At 45.2% G+C, this 18,958-nt stretch overlaps 1 long non-coding RNA gene across 1 annotated transcript in view; it reads left to right on the forward strand.

The window, feature by feature from the left end:
• Positions 1 to 18,958, forward strand: part of LOC309857313 — a 65,351-nt gene that overhangs the window by 28,681 nt on the left and 17,712 nt on the right. The window lies entirely within an intron of this gene.

Here is an 18,958-nt window from a genome sequence, read left to right on the forward strand (position 1 = left end):
TTTTCCTTCAATTACCAATATCCAGGGATAAAGAACTTCCAACATTTTGTGATTTGTGATTTTGTGATTTGTATCAAAAATAAAATTGTGGGGTTGTCATTTCTACTCCCTTTACATTTCAAAAGATAATAATACATTAAAAATCAGCACCACATTTACATGGTTTAAACAGATCCACAGCAGGCATCTCTGTTCAAGTGTTAAATCTGTGCATAAGTGAGTGGTAATATTTTTTTAAAAAAATGTATTACACCCTATTCCCGCCCCAGGACCCCAGAGAGGTGCTTATGCTTGTCTTTTGTTTTTGGAGGTTAGGTCTTAAATTCCTCTGGATTTTTCTCCCTGATGGAGGAAATGATGATGAATTGATGAACAGAGCAGTGAAATGGAATTATTACTTGAATGGCCGGTGGGAGGTTAAGTGTGGAACGCACCACAGCTCCCTGTTCTGCCCTTTTTTGGTGTAAGCTGGAGCTTACATTCTGTTCATGGACTCGCCCTCCCTCCTTTCCTGCCACCCCCGCTCCCTCTGTTCCCACCCTCCTTGGTGACCTGGGCCCATTGGATTGTGCTGAGGAGGATTTTATGCTTCTCATGTGTCTGTTCTCTAGCTCACCTGGCTCAAGAGGAGAGGGGAGGAGGTGATGGTAATTGCTCAGGCACTGAGTACCAGGCACCGTACTAGGACATTGCCAGTGACCCCGTCCAGTGGCAGCTCTCCGTATTTTATGCAAGTGAAAGGAGGGAGCAGGATGAACCACTGGGGTGGGGCTGACTCTTTTTCTGTCCCTCTGGGTGGCTGTTTGCTCCCACGAACTTCCTTTGATGTAGGACAGCTTTTCTGCCTTCATCCACCTCCGACCATGGTGGTGGGACTGGCCCTCTTGGCATTGATTGGTTCACACACACGTTCTGTGCAGGACACTTAGCTATAAAGGGGAACAGAGAATAGGCCTGTTTCATGGAGCTTCTGTTCTAGAAAGACAGACATGAGCAGGGAACCAAGAAACTCAGGATCACGAATGCTCAGAAGTGTGCTGCGTGGAAAGGGGGAGGTGCTGGGAGAGATGCCTACTTAAAGCTGAATTTGACATTGGCCGAGTGGCACCACCAGCCGTGTGTGTGGGAGCCCACGTGGTTTTACATCCACAGCTCGCCTGGGACTTCAGTTCTGCCTTTCTGTTCATGCATTCTCTCTCCTCGGTTTATTTTGAGTCCTTGGGGACAGAGGTGATGCTTCCTCATTGTCCCTCCAAAGCGGAGTGTGTTTTGTGACCGCAGGATGAAATCCCCAGAGTAATGTTAAGTTCTTGCACCTTCTCCTGGCTTTCTCATTTGAAGAGCTTTGTTCGAGGATCATCCTTCCCACAGTCCCTCACGTGAAAGTAATCAGCAGTTCAGTTTTCGGTTTTGCCAGTATATGACTGTCTTGGTTGCCATGAAGGGGACAATGGAGGGAAATGAGCAATAACCTGAGCAATTAGACTTGAAAAGGAATTTGGGGGACGGATAATGGAGAACCTGCTACATGAGGACCTATGTCAGATGCTTTGGGAGATTAAAAAAAAAAAAAAAGAGGATGTGAGAAAATGGAATCTCTGCTATTGAAAGAGACATGGGGTGAGCCCTTCAAAAGTATTGTAGGACAATCTGTTCACGTTACACGTCCAGCGCGTGCTTTGCTGCGACGTGAACACACACGCGGGAGATGCCGTGCATGGAGGGACGAGTGTCGGCTCCTTAGAAACCTCGTGGGGAATTTCAAGTTTGGCCTTGCAAGAGTGGTTGGGATTTGGGGGGTGCTGGGAAGGATACACCAGCGCGCTTTCAAGGGTGACAAATATCTTCGTCTGTTCTGGCGGCTCTAACACGCAATCCTAGCGACTGTGCACGTTTAAATAACAAACCTCAATTTCGTGCCGTTCTGGAGGCTGGAAGTCCCGGATCCAGGCGCCGGCCCACTTCCTCCTGGTCCTAAGCGGTTGTCTTGCTGCTGTGCCCTCACCTGGCGCAAGTGGGGAACCTTAAAGTGGTTTAAGGGAACGAAGCGCCTTCATGAGGGTTCTACCCTTAATGAATGAATTTCCTCTACAGGCCCCACCTCTGATACAGTCACACTGGGGATTAGGCTGCAACACATGGATGTGGGATGACACGAACACTCAGGAAACAGCAGTAAATACACAGTACTTGAACACGCCTGACGGTTCCCTCGGGTGGGGGAGAAGTGCTCTGCCTTTTCTGGATTTCTCGGGGTCCTGGGGAATCCTGGTGGGACGAGAAAGCCAGTGTGGCAGGGTTTTCCCACTGTGTTTCCTCACCAGTTGGAGACCACTGACTTAGCAGAAGTCGCCTGCCTGGCTGCTGGGCCCATGTGTCTGCCCCCACAGGCCCCGCGAGCTGGGGTCTTTGTTCTGAGCCCAGAGCCCCAGGGGCTGCTGGAGTGCGGGTGAAGGCCTGGCTGACAGAGGGGCCTGTGTTCTGTCCTCCTGCTCGTTCCCCGCTTCACTTGTCATGAATGAACAGCGCATGAGTGGAGAAAAGGAATGCATTTGGGCTTGAAGATGTGATTTTTAAGAGGCGGGTTTTTGACAACAGGTGGCAGAGATGGCCGGAGGGTGACAGCTCCCTCTCAGCGAGGCCAGCCTGTGGGGAGGAAGAGCAGACAGGCTCCCTATCTGGTATTTGACCCCAAACTGACCCGAGTTACCTGACTTAGCTTCATATTCAGTGTTAGGAGGGAACCTCCAATAACTGAACCCAGAGCAGTTTTTAAAATACCGATGAAAAACCATGAAGATGGGGGGGAGAATCAGGATGGGTTAAAGTTAGAACTGTTTTCCTTCTATCAAAAACTAAGCTCTCTCTTTCTCTTGTATCAAGAACGAATGCCTAGATTATTTCATATTGCCCCTCAGCCTACATTAGGCTCCCTCACATTTTTAGAATGTCTTTCTTGAGATCCTAGTAGGCAAGGATTTTTTTTTTAAATCATTTTCTTCCTTTTGCTTGTTTTTACAATGAAGTGACAGGAAATATGATTTATCCATTGAACGAATATTTATTTGTTCGGCAACCTGTCACGTTCCATTAGAATCCAGGCCAGGAATTGAGGCCTGTAAGGTTCCATTCCTGTTCTTCTAGAATTTGAGGCCCACCCTAGGAGGCAGATTTGCAGAAAGGAAGGCGTCGAGTGGTCAGGCGGAAGGTGGAGGGTTTGTACCAGGAAGTGGAGCAGCCCAGAGGCAGCTCCATGAGGAGTTGAGGCGAAGTGGGGAGCAGATTAGCCTCAGGCAGTAGGTTTGAAAGTCAGGAGAGATCAAAGGTCTGTGAGCTTTGTTGGTTTAAGGATATATTTTCTCTGTCTCTACTATATGTTTTGAACTGATCCCTGTCTGGGTTGCCATATTTATGAATGGCATAACCTCATTGATCATTTCTTCCACAGCTGATGAACCTCAGCTATGTGGCCTGAGCTAACTTGCCGGTTCTGGCTGCGGCTGCACAAGTGGCCCTCGGGGAGCAGGTGCAGAAGGCCCCTGCCTGCAGTGGCGGGGCGGGGTTGGGGGGGGTGGTTGGTTGCTGCTTGTTGGACCCAGGCAGAGCTTAGGTCAGTGCAGAAGCCAGCAGGGAAGTCAGCATCCCGGTGGCTGGTTTCCAGAGAGGGTTTTGGCTTCCATCCCCCCAGGGACACGTAAATGCTTCATTTGGACCTTTGGTTGTGCAGTTGGGTGTGGAGTTTATGCTTTAAGTAGCTTTTCTTATTCTGATGGAACATTTATTCAGAGTTGGACCTCCTCTGTCCTTTCTACAAGTCTTTATGAGGCTTAAGCCTGGGAACAGATTGCTATGAAACACTTTTGGTGGTTATCATTATTATTTCTTTAATGCTACCATGTCCTGTCTGACAGGATGTAATTCTTTAATAAGTATTTGATGTGATCCTTCAGAGGCATTGAAGCATTACAGTATATAAAAGGATACCTTGGAACTTTATAATTAAACCATTTACTTATAAGATTTTAAGGATCAAGTTAGAATAGTTTTCTACAAAACATAAGTGGCTGTTTTATGAATATATTTGTGACCGATTCCTGTCCAAAGAGGAATCTTTTTTTTACTGGAAATGGTATCTGAGTATATTATTAGATGTAAAGTTTTTCTTACTTCTGTTTTTAAAAAAAGCAACAGTTTTCTTGAAGAAAATTAGGGCTTGGTCATCTCCCACCCAGCCACCCAACTCAAAGTAGCTTGAGCCAAACATGGGATTTGTTGACTTACATAGTAGGGAATCCAAGGGGAAAGCTGGCTTCTGTGGGGACTTGAGTGTGCTCTGTATATTGGCCTCATTTTCTTTTGGGTCTGAAAGATGGCTACAGCAGCCCTTACAGTGTGGACCCAGCCCGAAAGGAGACCCTTTTTTTCCTGTTGTTGCTAAATCAGGTCTTAGGCATTCCTTTGGCCTGGGTCACGTGCTCAGTGCTGTGGACAGGGGAGTGGGCACCATGCTGGGCCTCTTCTTCCGCAGAAAGGGTGGGCCAAGCTGATGGGTCTTCTGTTGTTGGGGGAGGAGCCTTATGTTCAGGCTGAGGCCAATGTATAGTAAGCACAACAGGAAGTCGTGGTACCAACAGTGTCCCCTGCTTGTCTCCTTCCTCCTCTTGGTGGTATTCAAATGCGCCTTGAGGTTATGGGTTAAACTCAGCACTTCTCAAACTTGGTTTTATTCAAGTACCTCGTGGCCAAGAAGAATGAACTTAGGCTGGGGTTGTGGCGGCAGGGGTGAGCAATCAGCACCCCACACAAATAATGGAGAGGAAATGACTTTCTTCATTACTTCCTAAGCTGTGGGAGGGATTCACCAAGAGAGGGGGGGAAGCCCAGGATTCTTCCTGTGACATTTTCAGGCTCTTGATGGTGGAAAGATTTTGTGTGTCCTCTTCGTGAGAGGGTGACCCTGGGATTGCGTGGTAGCTTAGAGTGTTTTCAGGGAAATACTCATCAAAGGACTTTCTCAGTGAACAACTGGCTGATGACGATCTTGGTTTTATCTTGAGTTTCCATCACACACGAACAAAGCTAGAATCTCAGCATTCTCGCGAGCACTGTCTTCGTCTCACTCTCAAGCTCCCCTTCTTTGATTTCAACAGTTTTGTCTTAGGCACGGAACAGATCTGTATGGCCCAAATATCTGCTGAAGAAGCCTGCCTTTGGAGTCCCTATTTTATTTTATTTTTAAAGATTTTATTTATTTATTTGACAGAGAGAGACACAGCGAGAGAACACAAGTAGGGAGAGTGGGAGAGGGAGAAGCAGGCCCCCTGCTGAGCAAGGAGCCAGACCTGGGGCTCTATCCCAGGACCCTGGGATCATGACCCGAGCTAAAGGCAGACGCTTAACAACTGAGCCACTGAGGCACCCCCTCCTCTTTATTTTAGGTGAATTCATTTACTTTATCTATATTTCTACTCTTCGTTGCATCATCTTTCTTCTTTTTGAAGGAAAATAGCAAATTCCACCATGAGTTTGGAAACCTCCTCTCCTTCCTTCATCTTCCCTTGGTAAGCCAGAGCCCAGTGGTGTTGAGTAAGCCTTGAAAATCATTTTCCAGTTCCTCACACATTTGTCTAAAGGGAGGGTTTAGAATCCAAACCAGGTTTGCTTTGTTTTCCCCAGAACTTACCATTTTCACCAGCCCGTAGTGCCCTGATGACATGGCCTGCGGGGACCCTCAGGTGAGCTGGAGCCTGGACCTGAGCCGCCTCCCACCGTCCTGCCTGGAGATGTCCAAAGAGTGGACACTTCACATCCAGTGTCCCCCCTGAGCTCCCCAGTACCACCCCCTAAAAAATTTAGCAAATCTTGCTGGAAAAAATCTGTCAGTTTGGCCTCAGCATGTCCTGAGCTATCATGAAAAATATAGTGACTGAACAGCAGTGGTTCAATTATTAAAATCCATTCTTTTATTCAGCTATCAGACAAAGAGAAAGGGCTGAGTTAAATCCAGCCTGTCGACCAGTTGTTCAAATTTGTCTTTCCGGCACATTAAAATACAGAGTTTTACGGTGTCATTTGATGAGAGCGCTTTCCCAGCCAGCCTGTCTATCTCTTCTTTGCTTGAACAGGTGCGGCCACATCACATAGAGTTTTGCCACCTTGTCGCCCCTTAAGCCGTTTCTTGATTCCGAAACAGAGCTTGAAGAAAGCTTTAAGCAATTTTTAATTTGTTTGGATGAATGAGCTTCCCACTGTTTATATCTAGCCACCTAGACTTTTTTTTTTAAATACAAAATATGGGATTTATTTTTCTTCAAAATTTATTTTCCTTCAAAACTCCCTTTTTGAAGTAATGTGATCGAGGCCGCAGGGTTTTTTCATGGGAGACGTCAAGATTATTCACCTTCCCGAGTTACAAATTGGTTAGCGTGTCAATTTTTCACATCCAGGTTTTCCACAGATTCCAAATTCTTCTTCAGTTTTCCTTTTTTCTTTGGGTTATAGGAAGAAAGCATTAAATTGTGTTTTGTGGGGGGCGCCTGGGTGTCTCCCAGGTTAAGCGTCTATCTTCAGCTCAGGTTGTGATCTCGGGGTCCTGAGATCCAGCCCCGCATCCGTCATCTGGCTCCTTGCTCTCTGGGGAGACTGCTTCCCCCTCTGCCCCTTCCCCTGCTCCTCCCTGTGCTTGTCTCTCTTGCACATGTGCTCTTTCTTTCATGAATAAATAAAATCTTAAAAAAAAATTTAAAAATTATGTTTTGGGAACCACTTCCAAAACAGCTGCAATGTAACCACAACAGTAAATACATTAATATTCATTATTCCCATCCTTGTGTACACAGGTATGCGTCTTCCTGCCTGGGTGCAGTGGTCACCCATCACAACTCTCAGGGGTCTCTACGCAACAGGGGAGATGAATGTCTTTCAGGGACCTCACTGGACTCCTTAACCTATCATAACATCTAGAAACTGGAATTTCAATTATATAATAAAATTCAATTATATAATTCTGTGGCTTGGGGCAAAGCACTTTGTGTCTTAGACTTGCCTCTGAAAAGGGCATAGTATGGAGTGATGAATGAGGATTTGATGAATGTTGGTAATGAACTTGTGCAGCCCAAGCGCATGCATCTCTGTATGCACTTCCATAGCTGCCCCTGCTCTTCTGGCTTTCCTCAGGAGTGAAGATGTATTGAAGAAGAATACTTTGGGGATGGGTCCTACAGAGGGCGCTAAGTCTGGAATTCACAGGGTCTAGACTGCAGTAAGGTCTAGACCACCCTTCTCTCCAAAGACAGCTCTGCCCAGTCTCATCTTTCTTTGCTACTGCATGACGACGCCATTCTCGTTTGGTGCCCAGGCTCCTCTTGTCCCCTACTTCTCCAAGTAGCTCTAGAAAAAGACTGCCCTTTTAATAAGAAATTGAACATTTTTATTTGAAGAACCAGCCAGTGAGAATGGACTCGTTGATGTGTTCACAACTGAAATTTTCTTCCAAGTGTATGTGTGTGTGGGCTGGCAGACTCCTAGGAGGTTTGTGTGTGTGTGTGTGTGTGTGTGTGTGTGTGTGTGTTTCCCCCCTTCTACCTTCTCTGCATTTCCTCTCCCCATCTCCTAAATAAATTCACAAAACGGAGGTCCCATGTGGGCTCTGGAGCCTCCCTGCTTTACCTGAATCCTGACTTGGCTCTGATGCCTGGACAAGTTGCTAAACGGCACTGTGTTTCAGTTTCCTGATGTGTAAAATGCAGATAAGGACAGTTCTACCTCAGAGGGTTATTATGAATTTTAAATGCATTAACATACAGAAAACACTTCAGGTGCCTGGGACTATGTCTGTGTTAGTAATCATTAAACCCAAGCCTGATGGGTGGTATCTATTCTGGATAACTGTTAGGAAAAAGGACTTTGGAAAGCTACATTCTGAAGTATTATGTTTTCTACATTTTCATAGAAAAACAAAGAATTCCTCATCACAGTTCTAGGTGGAAAAGATCAGCTGTAATTAGGGAAAACATCTAATGCAGCTTCCCTGAAATTTCAGCAAAAGTAGAAAGTTATTATACTCTGTATGTAGCAGGAAAATATGGTAACTAACCATCTGGATGTTTTGTTTCTGATAAGCGCTGTGCTGCATGCTTGACGCTTAATGCTGTAAGAATTGTATGAGTTTGTTCCTATACCCTTTTTACAAAAGAATAAAGTGGTTTGGAGAGGTGAGTGATTTGTCCTGGTTGGGAAGCGGCTGAGGATGTCTGGCAGATTCCTGAGCCCACCTGCTACCATGGCCGGGAAGGCTCTGTCTCTCTTGTGTCTTGGAACACTGCCCAGCAGAGCAGGGGATAGCGAGTCTGGTTTCTTCTCATCTTAATCACATCATCTCTTAGGGCTGATAGTAAGTCTAATAATACACTTCCTTTTAAAGGCAGCCTTCATGTTGATGAACATCTGGCTCCAAGTGAGCTGGCAAAATTAAGGAGCAAAATTCCTGTTTTCTTGTTTGCTGTGATTTGATCAAGCCCTCCCTGCACAAGCCACCCCCCCACCCCTGCACAAGCTGCCCTCCCCCTCCCCCCCATTAGACCCATAGAACAACTGAAGTTCTTCCCAAACGTTGATAGTAACTTGCCCTCATATAGAGCAAGGACTCCTCTGGCCCTTGAATTTCCAGTTGTACATTGGCCAACACACTTCCCACTGCCCACTCCCTCCATTCCTGGCAGGGAACCCCTGCCGAAGGTTCATCTGATGTGTGACATGGGAGTCTCAGTATCAGAGGTGATTTTGAGCTTATGCTTCACATTCTTAAATCACAGTCGTGACGTAATTCCTGTGTCTCCAGTAGAGCGTGGCAGGCTTTCCACAGCTTCCCTCTTCAGCCTCGGTGGCATTGGGAGCTGGGACTTGGTGGTTCTTCCCGGAAGGAACTTTAGTTGCAATCTTAATCTGAGCTGTTCATTTGTGCTCCTTTGAGAGATAAGCACATTTAAGGAGTTGCTAATCTTGGTCTTGACCTTTGAGACAAGATTAGTAAACAAACTGAATCATAAATTGTTTATTGTTTTGGTCACAGAAGCTGGAAAGTCCCTAGTAAGTGAATTTTGAACTTATCATCGTGCGTATTTTAAATTGTTCCTCATCGATTATTTAGATTGTACTATTGTTACAGATTTAAAAAGTAAAAGAAAAAAATACTTTTCTGTTAAAGAATGTTGCAATTTTATTTAATGGGAGAAATATTCTCTTACTTTCCTTATTCTTCTAGAAGAAAATGTTCCACTGAATAATTGATGCTTCTAAAATAAAGCCTTGTGTTTTTATGAGACCAGAATAGCTTTCATTATCTAAGTGAATGTTAGACAGCCCTGAATATTAACTATTTTCATGTAATAAATATTTTGAACATAGGAAAACTCAGCTAACTTGATTGTTCTCGGGTGAAGTTTGGACCACAAATTATGCAGCCCTACAGATAATTGCAGGTGATAGAACTAATCACAATATGCAAATCAGCTGCTATTAAGAAACTTGTGAAGGTTTTTCCATGATTTTGTTCAAGTAAAATAAGATGTAAAACTAGAAACTTAATTATTAATTCAGGATGGTAAATACATCGTTGTATTTTCACACATTTTAGGAGAATTGTGATGGATGTAGTCATCACTCATTGGTGATTTTGTAACTTGTTTTTATTTTGTATAAAATAAGATATGAAATACTTTATTTTTGATGAGAGGGGGCAAAGTAAAAACACAGTGACCCCTAGTATTTCATATTCTGGGTCTGAACTTCTTGCTTCTAAAATGTAAGGCTTGGCTTGAAATGATATAAATATCCTTCACATTACCAATTTATATTTAAGAAATTCTTTCTGAAGATTCTACAGCAGGTTCTTGTTATCCAAGGATAATTAGAACCAGAAAAAGACCATTTAAAGTGAATGCAGTTAAGTTGAGACCATTATTTCATAATTTAATGAAAAGAAGCTTTGGGATTTTATTTTACAAAAACAAAAACCCTGAAAAATATGAAAATAGATTTATTTCAGTTTATATTTAACAAAATTTAGATTATCATTTTGACCACGGCTATCTCTTAAAATGAACAATGCAAAACTCAAATATTGAGTGTTTTGAGAGGAGTAAATTCTTGGACAGAATTGTATGACTGCATATTGTGGTACTTTTAAATCACATTTGACACTTACATCACATCTTCAAGATGGCTAGTTTTACAAAAATACTTGAGGTCTTAGTCATTTTCCTTTGGGTCTTTTAGATTCTTTAATATTAAACTCCCTCTGTATTAAAATTCCTATCTTACCAGCAACTTAAAAATTTTTCTCTGAAATGACTGTTTCCTCATCGAACGCTCAGTCGCCACTTGCCATTGTTTTACGTGTTACTGCAGAAGTTCTCTGATGTCATTTGGATTAACCTCATGAAATTCTGGATTTGTGGGGCAAGATTTGCAAACTTTGCAGCAGACGCATTTCCTTCGGTGGCAGGTACAAGATGCTCACTCACAGGCAGGACCAGGCACAGACACTGGCTGTGGACAAGGATGGAATTCTGAATGGGGACTCAAGTCATGAAATGGTTATTAGGAAGTATTTTAGTGTTTGGAAAGCATGCTTCCCTAAAAGAGCTCATGACCTCGTAGAGATTTGGATGGTGACTACTCAGAGAAGGAGGATCCCTGATTTATTTGCATGAGCCCCTTGCAATGTGCTGGGTAGAAAAGAGGACAGATTCATGAGTGAATCACGGGTCCCCGGACTCATCTCCGTCCTGCCGATGAATGCACAAGTCACTCAATTACTTTTGTTATGAATTTACTAATCTGTAAAATCAGAAGGTTGGGTGAAGCTTCCTTCTAGTGATAACATTATGTGATTCTAAAGTGTCAGGTTTTTTTTTTTTTTTAGAATTATTTATTTATTTTAGAGAGAGAGTGTGTGTGCACCTGAGTTGGGGGAGGGGCAGAGGGAGAAGGAGAGAGAAGGTCTCCAGCAGACTCCCTGCTGAGCTTGGAGTCCCCAGTGTGGAGCTCCATCCCAGGACCCTGAGAACATGACCTGAGCTGAAATCAAGAGTCAGTTGCTTAACCAACGGAGCCACTCAGGCACCCCTAAAGTGTCAGGCGTTTTCAGGTTGGCAAGAGCTCTGCCACTGTTCTCATAGACTCCTAGAATGTAATAGTCAATGATCATCTTCTTTCAGTTTATTTGCACTATATACGTATGTATGTTCTGCTTTCAGAATTTCCACACCCACATCCATATGTAGAGATACTTCGGGTAAAGTTGTGATCAGCAACTCTGTAATCAGCAACAATGTGAAATTCTGTTCCTTTCAGTAGTTTTCTCTCTTCTCAGCGTTCATGTATATATTGTAATCTTAATATTTCTCTTTTTCATATTTTCCTGTTCTGATGGCTGCCTGGTTTAAAAATGTGTTAATATACTTAGGTATATCCTGACCGTTGGGCTCAATTGAGCATCTCCAGAGGCTAGAGTTTGGTGGGAGAGGGCGAGTGTTTGGGGCCATGTCACCATGGACATCTCTGTAGCCTAGTAAAAAGGGCTTCTCTCACGTGTAGCACATCTGTGTGCATTTCCGTACCTGAGCGCCCTTTGCTGCTGCTGTGAATGGGAAGAAACAAACTAAGGCAAAGCATCTGGCTTACGTGAAGCAGGATCTGGTGTGAAATGAGGAACACCGGGAAAGCATTGTCTTCTGCCGCTGCCAAGCAGGGCAAACGGAGATCCTGGGGAGTCTGGCATCAGATAAAGGAAGCAGGTAGAAGAGACAGAAACCCGGGTTCTGAATAGGATCTTCAGATTCCAGGCTGCGGCAGGGGCAGCCATCCCACACTACACCTAGTGTTGGATCACCTGGGAAGGCTGGTGATTTCTGGCTTCTTGAAGCTGCTCTCTTTCTGGTCCAGAGAACAGGGTGTCCAGTTGTCAGCAGTGGGGACACAGTCTCTAGGGGCAGATGTGCTCACAACAGTAAAGCACTCACAAATGGAACTAGCTGATCCCACAGTATTAAAAATCACAGCACTTTTCATTTTACAAGATCTTAGAAATTTTCAGTGCATCCTTGGATGGTAATAGCTTGTTTGTCTGTTATAATTTGATTTGCTGCCTTCTTATCAAGATAAAGGAGGCATAATTGGCACTGGAAAGATCTGCTTTGGTCTGGGGATGTTGTCGCTTCCTCTGCAGATGTGGGTGAACTGTTTGCAATGCTTGTGTGACGTAACTTTGCAACAGTACTGAGCTGGTTTTTGGGTAAGAAAGGAAACTGTGTGCTGTAATTGGGGTTACCTTGGTTGCTGGCGGTAGCTCTTTGCAAATATTTCAAGTTAAGACAGCTTAAAGTAGGTTCAATCAAGACAATTTTGGTCATGATTGAAATTACCAAGGTAAAAAAACCCCAGAGGATTATAGAAACTTGTGTGTCAATTTCAAGTTCTTCTGTGCAAGGTCACATGAGAATGAGGGATATTGGTAAAGTAGGGTGTGGTCCAGTATTTTCAGAGGTTAATATGAATGTAAACTGGCTTATTCGATCTCTCATGTGTATATGTTTCTCAGTTTTGGAAATTGCATCCTATAATTTTTTTTTAAAGATTTTATTTATTTGACAGACAGACATCACAAGTAGGCAGAGAGGCAGGCAGAGAGAGAGGAGGAAGCAGGCTCCCTGCTGAGAAGAGAGCCCGATGCGGGGCTCGATCCCAGGACCCTGAGATCATGACCTGAGCGGAAGGCAGAGGCTTAACCCACTGAGCCACCCAGGCGCCCCTGCATCCTATCATTTTTAAAACTACCCACCCCCTAGCCTTAGTTCACCGGAGACCAGAAGAAATGGTGAATTCTTTTTGAGTTTTGAGTACCACAATAAAAGGTCATTATTGATCATTTCAGAATGTGTTTGCAGTACTGGTTAGTACTGTGCAGGTCAGCAGCAAAAGCAGCAAACAAAAAACTGAGAATTGTGGGTATTTTCTCTCACGTGCAAAAAATAACTGGTACTGTACTAAGGTAGATATGTGATTAAAAAAAAAAAAAACTCAGCATAGTCTTTTTGGATCTGCTTTTCCAGATGGGCATACTTGTTGACGAATGTGTGAACCAGCTAAGCATTTACTCCTTTTCTTGGACCGCCTGGGTGTTCCTTGGCCATTCTGTGCGACAACCCCACGTGTAGAGAGAGAACGTTGGAATTTTCAAGATGTGTTACAAATGCTTACTAAAGTACAGGGACTGCTTTTAATCACACATAAATTTGATAAAACATAATAATCAGCTACCTTAGCCCCTTTCCTGGTCCTGACTCCTTGGAAGCCCCAGGACAAGCGATGGCCTCACCCCGATGAGACTCGTTCTCTCTGAGGCTCTTTTCTCATTTACTGTTTTCCTACAGATTATCTTTCCAAAGTCCATTCACCATATTTTGTTCTTAGGGACAGTCACAATTCCTGCTTGCCAATTCTCATTTTATGTATCCTATCTTCTCAAAATTATTGGATTTACAGTTGAAAAGGAGGCATGTTTAAATTCATACTGATGTACTTTTTAAGTCCTATCAGTCCTAGGGCCAATGCGCTGAGGATATAAAGAAACATCTGGAGGGACGCCTGGGTGGCTCATTGGATTAATAATCTGACCCTGTTTTCGACTCAGGTCATGATCTCAGGGTTGTGAGCTCAAGCCCCACATTGGGCTCTGCGCTGGATGTGAGCCTGCCTAAGATTCTCTCCCTCTGCCCCACCCATTGCTCTCTGTAAGAAAAGGTAGAGAGAAAACATCTGGAGAATTGTTGAAACCCCTGACTGTCTAATGAATAGGTTGCTGGCCTTGAGGAAGATCTTCACTAATGGAGATATTTCAGTAGAAACTGCTCACCTGTCTGACAAGGACATTTTGGAAGGGGAGCCTGGCTAAACCGGGAAGAAGGTTTTCTAGGTTCATACATTCAAACCAAAAAGGGATTGATGCTACAATCTTGCAGTTGATGTCCCAAAGGAAGTGAAGTGTTTATTTTGCTTATTTTCTTTACACACATTTAAAAAATTAAGCAAAGATATTCAGCTTGATTATTGCACCTGGAATTTGGGGTGCATTTGTTATGCTTTGGGGGGTAACTTTCTTTAAACTCTCATTCTCAAACCGGTTTCCTAAATGGCTCACTTTTAGCCCTCCTGCTCTTGGGGGACACTCTGGAGAGCTGAGGGTTTTGTCGTTTTGTGCTTTCCACGGTGGTGAGGTGCTCAGGGTGCTTTCAGAGCGGTGGGCCTGACAAGGCAAACAACACTCTGCCTTTGGCTCCCAGGGGAGGTCTTAGTGCAGGTGAATCAGGGATTTCACCTGATAACTGGGAGTGACCCAGGGGGACAGTGTGATAAAAAGCTGTCTGAAGTGGGTGGTATGTGTTTTACTAGGTTGGGAGGGATAAGATAACCATGAGTTGATTATAAACCCGAGTGTTAGGGATCTCAACAGGAATTTTGGACCCCACATTCTCTGGCACTCTTGAAACCCTAGCGTCTACCTCCCATAGCCAAGCTTCCTCACCATACCTTGGGGACAGAAGTGGAGATAGTCATCAAACATGAGATAAAACACAACGCGGGGACCTTCTTTGAAAAATATCTGAATGGCCCAAGACCATACCTGGAGATAATAATATATACAAGCCTGTAAAGGCATATTGAGTTTTAATGAAGTTTTTAGGCTCCTGTTTCCTCTTGGAACCTCCCTCACTCCAGCAAGAAACATTTCCTCCTCCCTTTTTCTAAAGGCAGCATCATGTTGTCCCTACCTCAGGCCACTGGTTTAGTTCCTTTTATTAATTATGTGTTGAAAAGTTGTGTCCTCACTTAGCACTGGAATGTTGGCTCCATGAGGCAAAGGATTTATTTTTGTTTCATTGGCTACTTACTGCCGAGAGCCTAGAACAGTGCCTAGTACACAGTAGGTGTTCCATAAACGTTGACTTAATAATATGATAAATGCATCTCCCTGACGGAAGCAGAAGTTCCTTGGTGATAGGACTAGTCTCTGGTGTACTGACTTAGCGGTTATGTTCCCTGACTAGTGGTTTGTGGGCTGTCATACCCCAGTCTTGGAAGGTGAGACAGGGTGTGTTGTATGGTCACTAGTGAGGACCACAGGTTAAGCTATCTACTTAAAGATTCAGAGATTCTTTCTAAATAAACATGGAAGAAATGCAAAAGCCAAGACCATTGTTCATGTCCATGGCAAGAGTTTTTTACTTGCTGGGTTCACCCGCCCCTCCCAGGAAACATCTCTGATAGGTTGTGGGGTGGGTGTGGTGGTGGTGGGGGGGGACAGCAGGAAGGGCGTGTGCTGGTTGTCACCAGAGTCTTCCCCTCTGGTCAAGTCTGAGAGGAAGTGTGCGGTAAGTCATGTGGAGGCAGAACGTCTGGCTTAGGGAGCCTGCCTCTTTTGAAATAAACGGATGAACTCAAAGGAGCACAGAGAGGAGAAGCTTTATTGCAAAGCGTCCAGTTTGATTTATAGCAGCCAGGGAGTCTGGCTGATGGGAGAATTAAATCCAATTCCAGTGATCTAATAATACCTTTGAGTAGGTGCCCTTAGGGTAAGTTTTGGTTTTGTGGCTTTCCCCTCCCAAGGTGCTCCTAGGGAAGAAGGAGGTAGGCAGACTTTTCCAGAGCTGTGATGCTGAGGGAAATGATCCAGAAAGGAAATTTTAGGTACAAGGGTTTTAACTTTGAAGCACAGTTGTAGTTAACCTTTTGGTCAACTGATGAATGATTTTGAGACAATTGTGAGATATTCATTTAACGAAACTGTGGACTTAGGCTCCCTATCTTCTTTTCTGTCTTTCTCTTTCTCTCTCTCATGTAAGCATGCATGGACACCATTCTGACTTTAGAAATTGTCCTGCTTGTGCCTGTCAGATTTTTTTGTGCTGAAGCAGCTAGAGTCTACCTCCCCATCACTAAGTGCTTAGGAAGCTGTCATTCTGTGTCACACACTTGCTGCCAACTGTCTTCCCTGCCTTCCCGCACGTGCCTGAAGCCCGCCTCCCCCGCCCCACAGCCTGTCCTCTTGCGGCCATGCTGGCGGATTCCACCAGTTCCGTTCTTCCCATGCCATCCCCTTTCTGGTTTTACCACCACCTGCTTCCGGCCCCGTGGTCCTCTGCTCCCCTCTCAGCCCTGCCTCCTGCCCTGTGACAGCTCTGGTGAGGGAACCGGCAGGTGAGGTCTTAGCATCCTAGCCCAGTCAGGGGCCTCTAGCCTCTTTTCCTTGCCTTGCTGTTCTTGATCTGGAAATGCATCACCCGTCTGAAAGGCCTCGGGTATTTGATAGAGTTGAAATCTTTGGCTGTAACCTCAGGGCTAACGTCTAGAGGCCCAGCGTAGGATACAGGGCCTCGGGATGCGGGCTTCCATCTCCCGCCTGGTTGTACCATGTTCTAGTGATGCCTAATTACTCTCCGGCTTCTGGAAATCCCAGGCTCAGTTTCAACCTCGTGGCTTCTTCGTACATGCCGTTCCTGCTATCTGGGATGCATTTCCCCTTCCTTTCCAATGGGATAACCCTGACTGGTCACTGAAGGGGTCCTTCAGGTGCCTCCTCCAAGAAGCCAGCTGGGTCAGGTGCACTTGCTAGAGTAGGAGAAGGCTTCTGGGCCCCACTGGACAAAACCCGTGTTCCAGCTTGTGTCAGACTGTGTATTTTAGAAGCTGGTCTTTCCTCATGTAGCAGACTTCTAGACTAATGGGTCTGGACCCCTGGCCTGGAGCACTGCATCCAACACACAGTTGTCTAGAAAATGTCTGGCTTTCTCCTCACGCGTCCTTAGACCTTCCCACCTATACTCAACCTTTCTTATTTGAGGTTATTGTTTTTCTAACAAAATATTTAGTGAAAAATCCCATCTTTTTTAGGAATGCAGAGAGGAACAGAGCACATAGATTGTGGTCGCCACTCTTTCTTAAAGCATGGCTTCAGCGGCCTTAATAGCCGGTCCTATGCTCAATGAGGGTATCTATTCACCGCTATGTTTGAGAATCCCGTAAAAGTCAGCCCAGCAAGAGACTCCCCCCATTGCCTACAAACAGCGGTAAACCCAGGGTTTCTGATTTCACACGTGGGCCGCTGCACGGAAACCACAGGCAGGAGATGGCCCGCATTCAGCCTCAGTCAACTCACGGTCCCTTCGTCCCAAGATGCAGAAGGAGAACCACAGGAGAAACCAAGGAGGGCAAAGAGCGCGCTGGGGTTTCCACATTCACCAAGCTCTTGAGGCTTCTACTACATTTAATTATTTCTCTTTGGACAAAAGCTCGTTGTCTGTACTCCGGGTCAGTGTGCTACATTGTGCTGCCCAACTCCTCTAGCTTCCCCTCACCGTGTGACTGTCACGCACAAATGCAGGTCTCCAGCAAGATCCCAGACCTGTGGTCTTCCATACGCACAGGCTCTGGCTTCCGATGGGGCATCTGTCCTGTAAGGACGACAAAATAAAGCCTTTCTGGGGCGTTAACCTGTTTCTCAGAAGCACGTCTTCTCCCATAGACTGAGGGGTCCAGGCGGGATGATCGCCGGGGTGTCTTCTTGTGCATTTGGGGGTTCTCCAGATTGAAGGTAGAGCATTAAGAAGTGAAGGTAGGCGCGGGCAGCCGGCATGACTGAGCTTCTGGCGGATTTCACCCGAGGGCACAGGTAACACCAGGAATGTTGTTGGAACGGGAAGCGCCATTCTTTTCCCTCTGTCTTCATGGAATCTGGGCAGTTGACCATAAATTCCTAATGAAACTGCGTCCCAGGTGTTGCTCGGTGTAAGGGGCTGGGCAAGCCTGGTTCGCCTGATAGAATTTTCTTCTCTTTGGTTTGGGGATTTTGCGGTGCATGGCAGAGAAAAGGAGCAAGAGAAATCTTATGGTAGTTTTCACTTCTTGTGCCTAGAAGAGTGCCGAGGGGCTGGAAAGTGAACATATTTTTTGACATCTGTGTCCTCAGGGTGGCAGCTGAGCTGAGGGGTGAAAGGGAGAGGGAGAATTTGTGGAACAGGATGCTGGGTTACTTCTGTGTTACTTCTGTTACCTCAACATACATACATTCGTTCACTGTTTTTAAAGTCCAAAGAACAGTGGGGGCACCTGGGTGGCTTAGTCAGTTAAGCCTCTGTCTTTGGCTCAGGTCATGATCCCAGGGTCCTGGGATCTACCCACATAGAGAGGGTCAGTACAGTTCGGTCTCTCAAGCTCACATTGGTTAGCTCTGATATTGTCAAAATGATCACAGTTAAATAGCAATTGTTAAATACCCCATTGATCAAGTATTCTATAACCCTTTGTTCAGAAGTATTCTTAAGGTAAGCGATCTCTAGCCTAGTGGACAAACGGGTTCCGATGACCTGGGATGAACTCCTGTGCAAGTGGCTCAATCTGATTCTCAGTAGATGCTTCCAATACCCGAAGGTCACAACCGTGTGCCGATAGGAAAACACGGAGTTGGAAAATCTGCTCCATACAGCCAAATGGGCACTCCGTCCTAGGTGGATGCCAATTGGAATGGAGCCCCCTGTGTGGCCAGATGCTGTTGTCAAAAACAGAAGAGCTGGCTCTGACTCTCCCCAGCCAGAAGGCAGCTCGGTATCCAAAAGGCCAGCTGCTGTGGCCCCCTAAGGTAACATCTCAGGGCCCAGAATGACCTCCCTTGCCCCACTTGAGCCAGCCACACCACCCAGTTCTTTCCACTTACCTTCTATGACAGGAAATCTCTACAGGAAATCTCTACAGGATGCCAGGAACATGTCTTTGTTTTACTGTCATGGTCAAAGACTGCTCAGTCTTTGCTTAGTTGATGAGTGTCTACTAAGCATTTGGGTTTCTGATATGCACACGGGCGCATACATCCACACGCACACACCCCTCTGTCCTTCGAACTTTA

Source organism: Mustela nivalis (assembly GCF_964662115.1).
Source record: "Mustela nivalis genome assembly, contig: HAP1_SCAFFOLD_1196, whole genome shotgun sequence".
Taxonomy (NCBI): Eukaryota; Metazoa; Chordata; class Mammalia; order Carnivora; family Mustelidae; genus Mustela; species Mustela nivalis.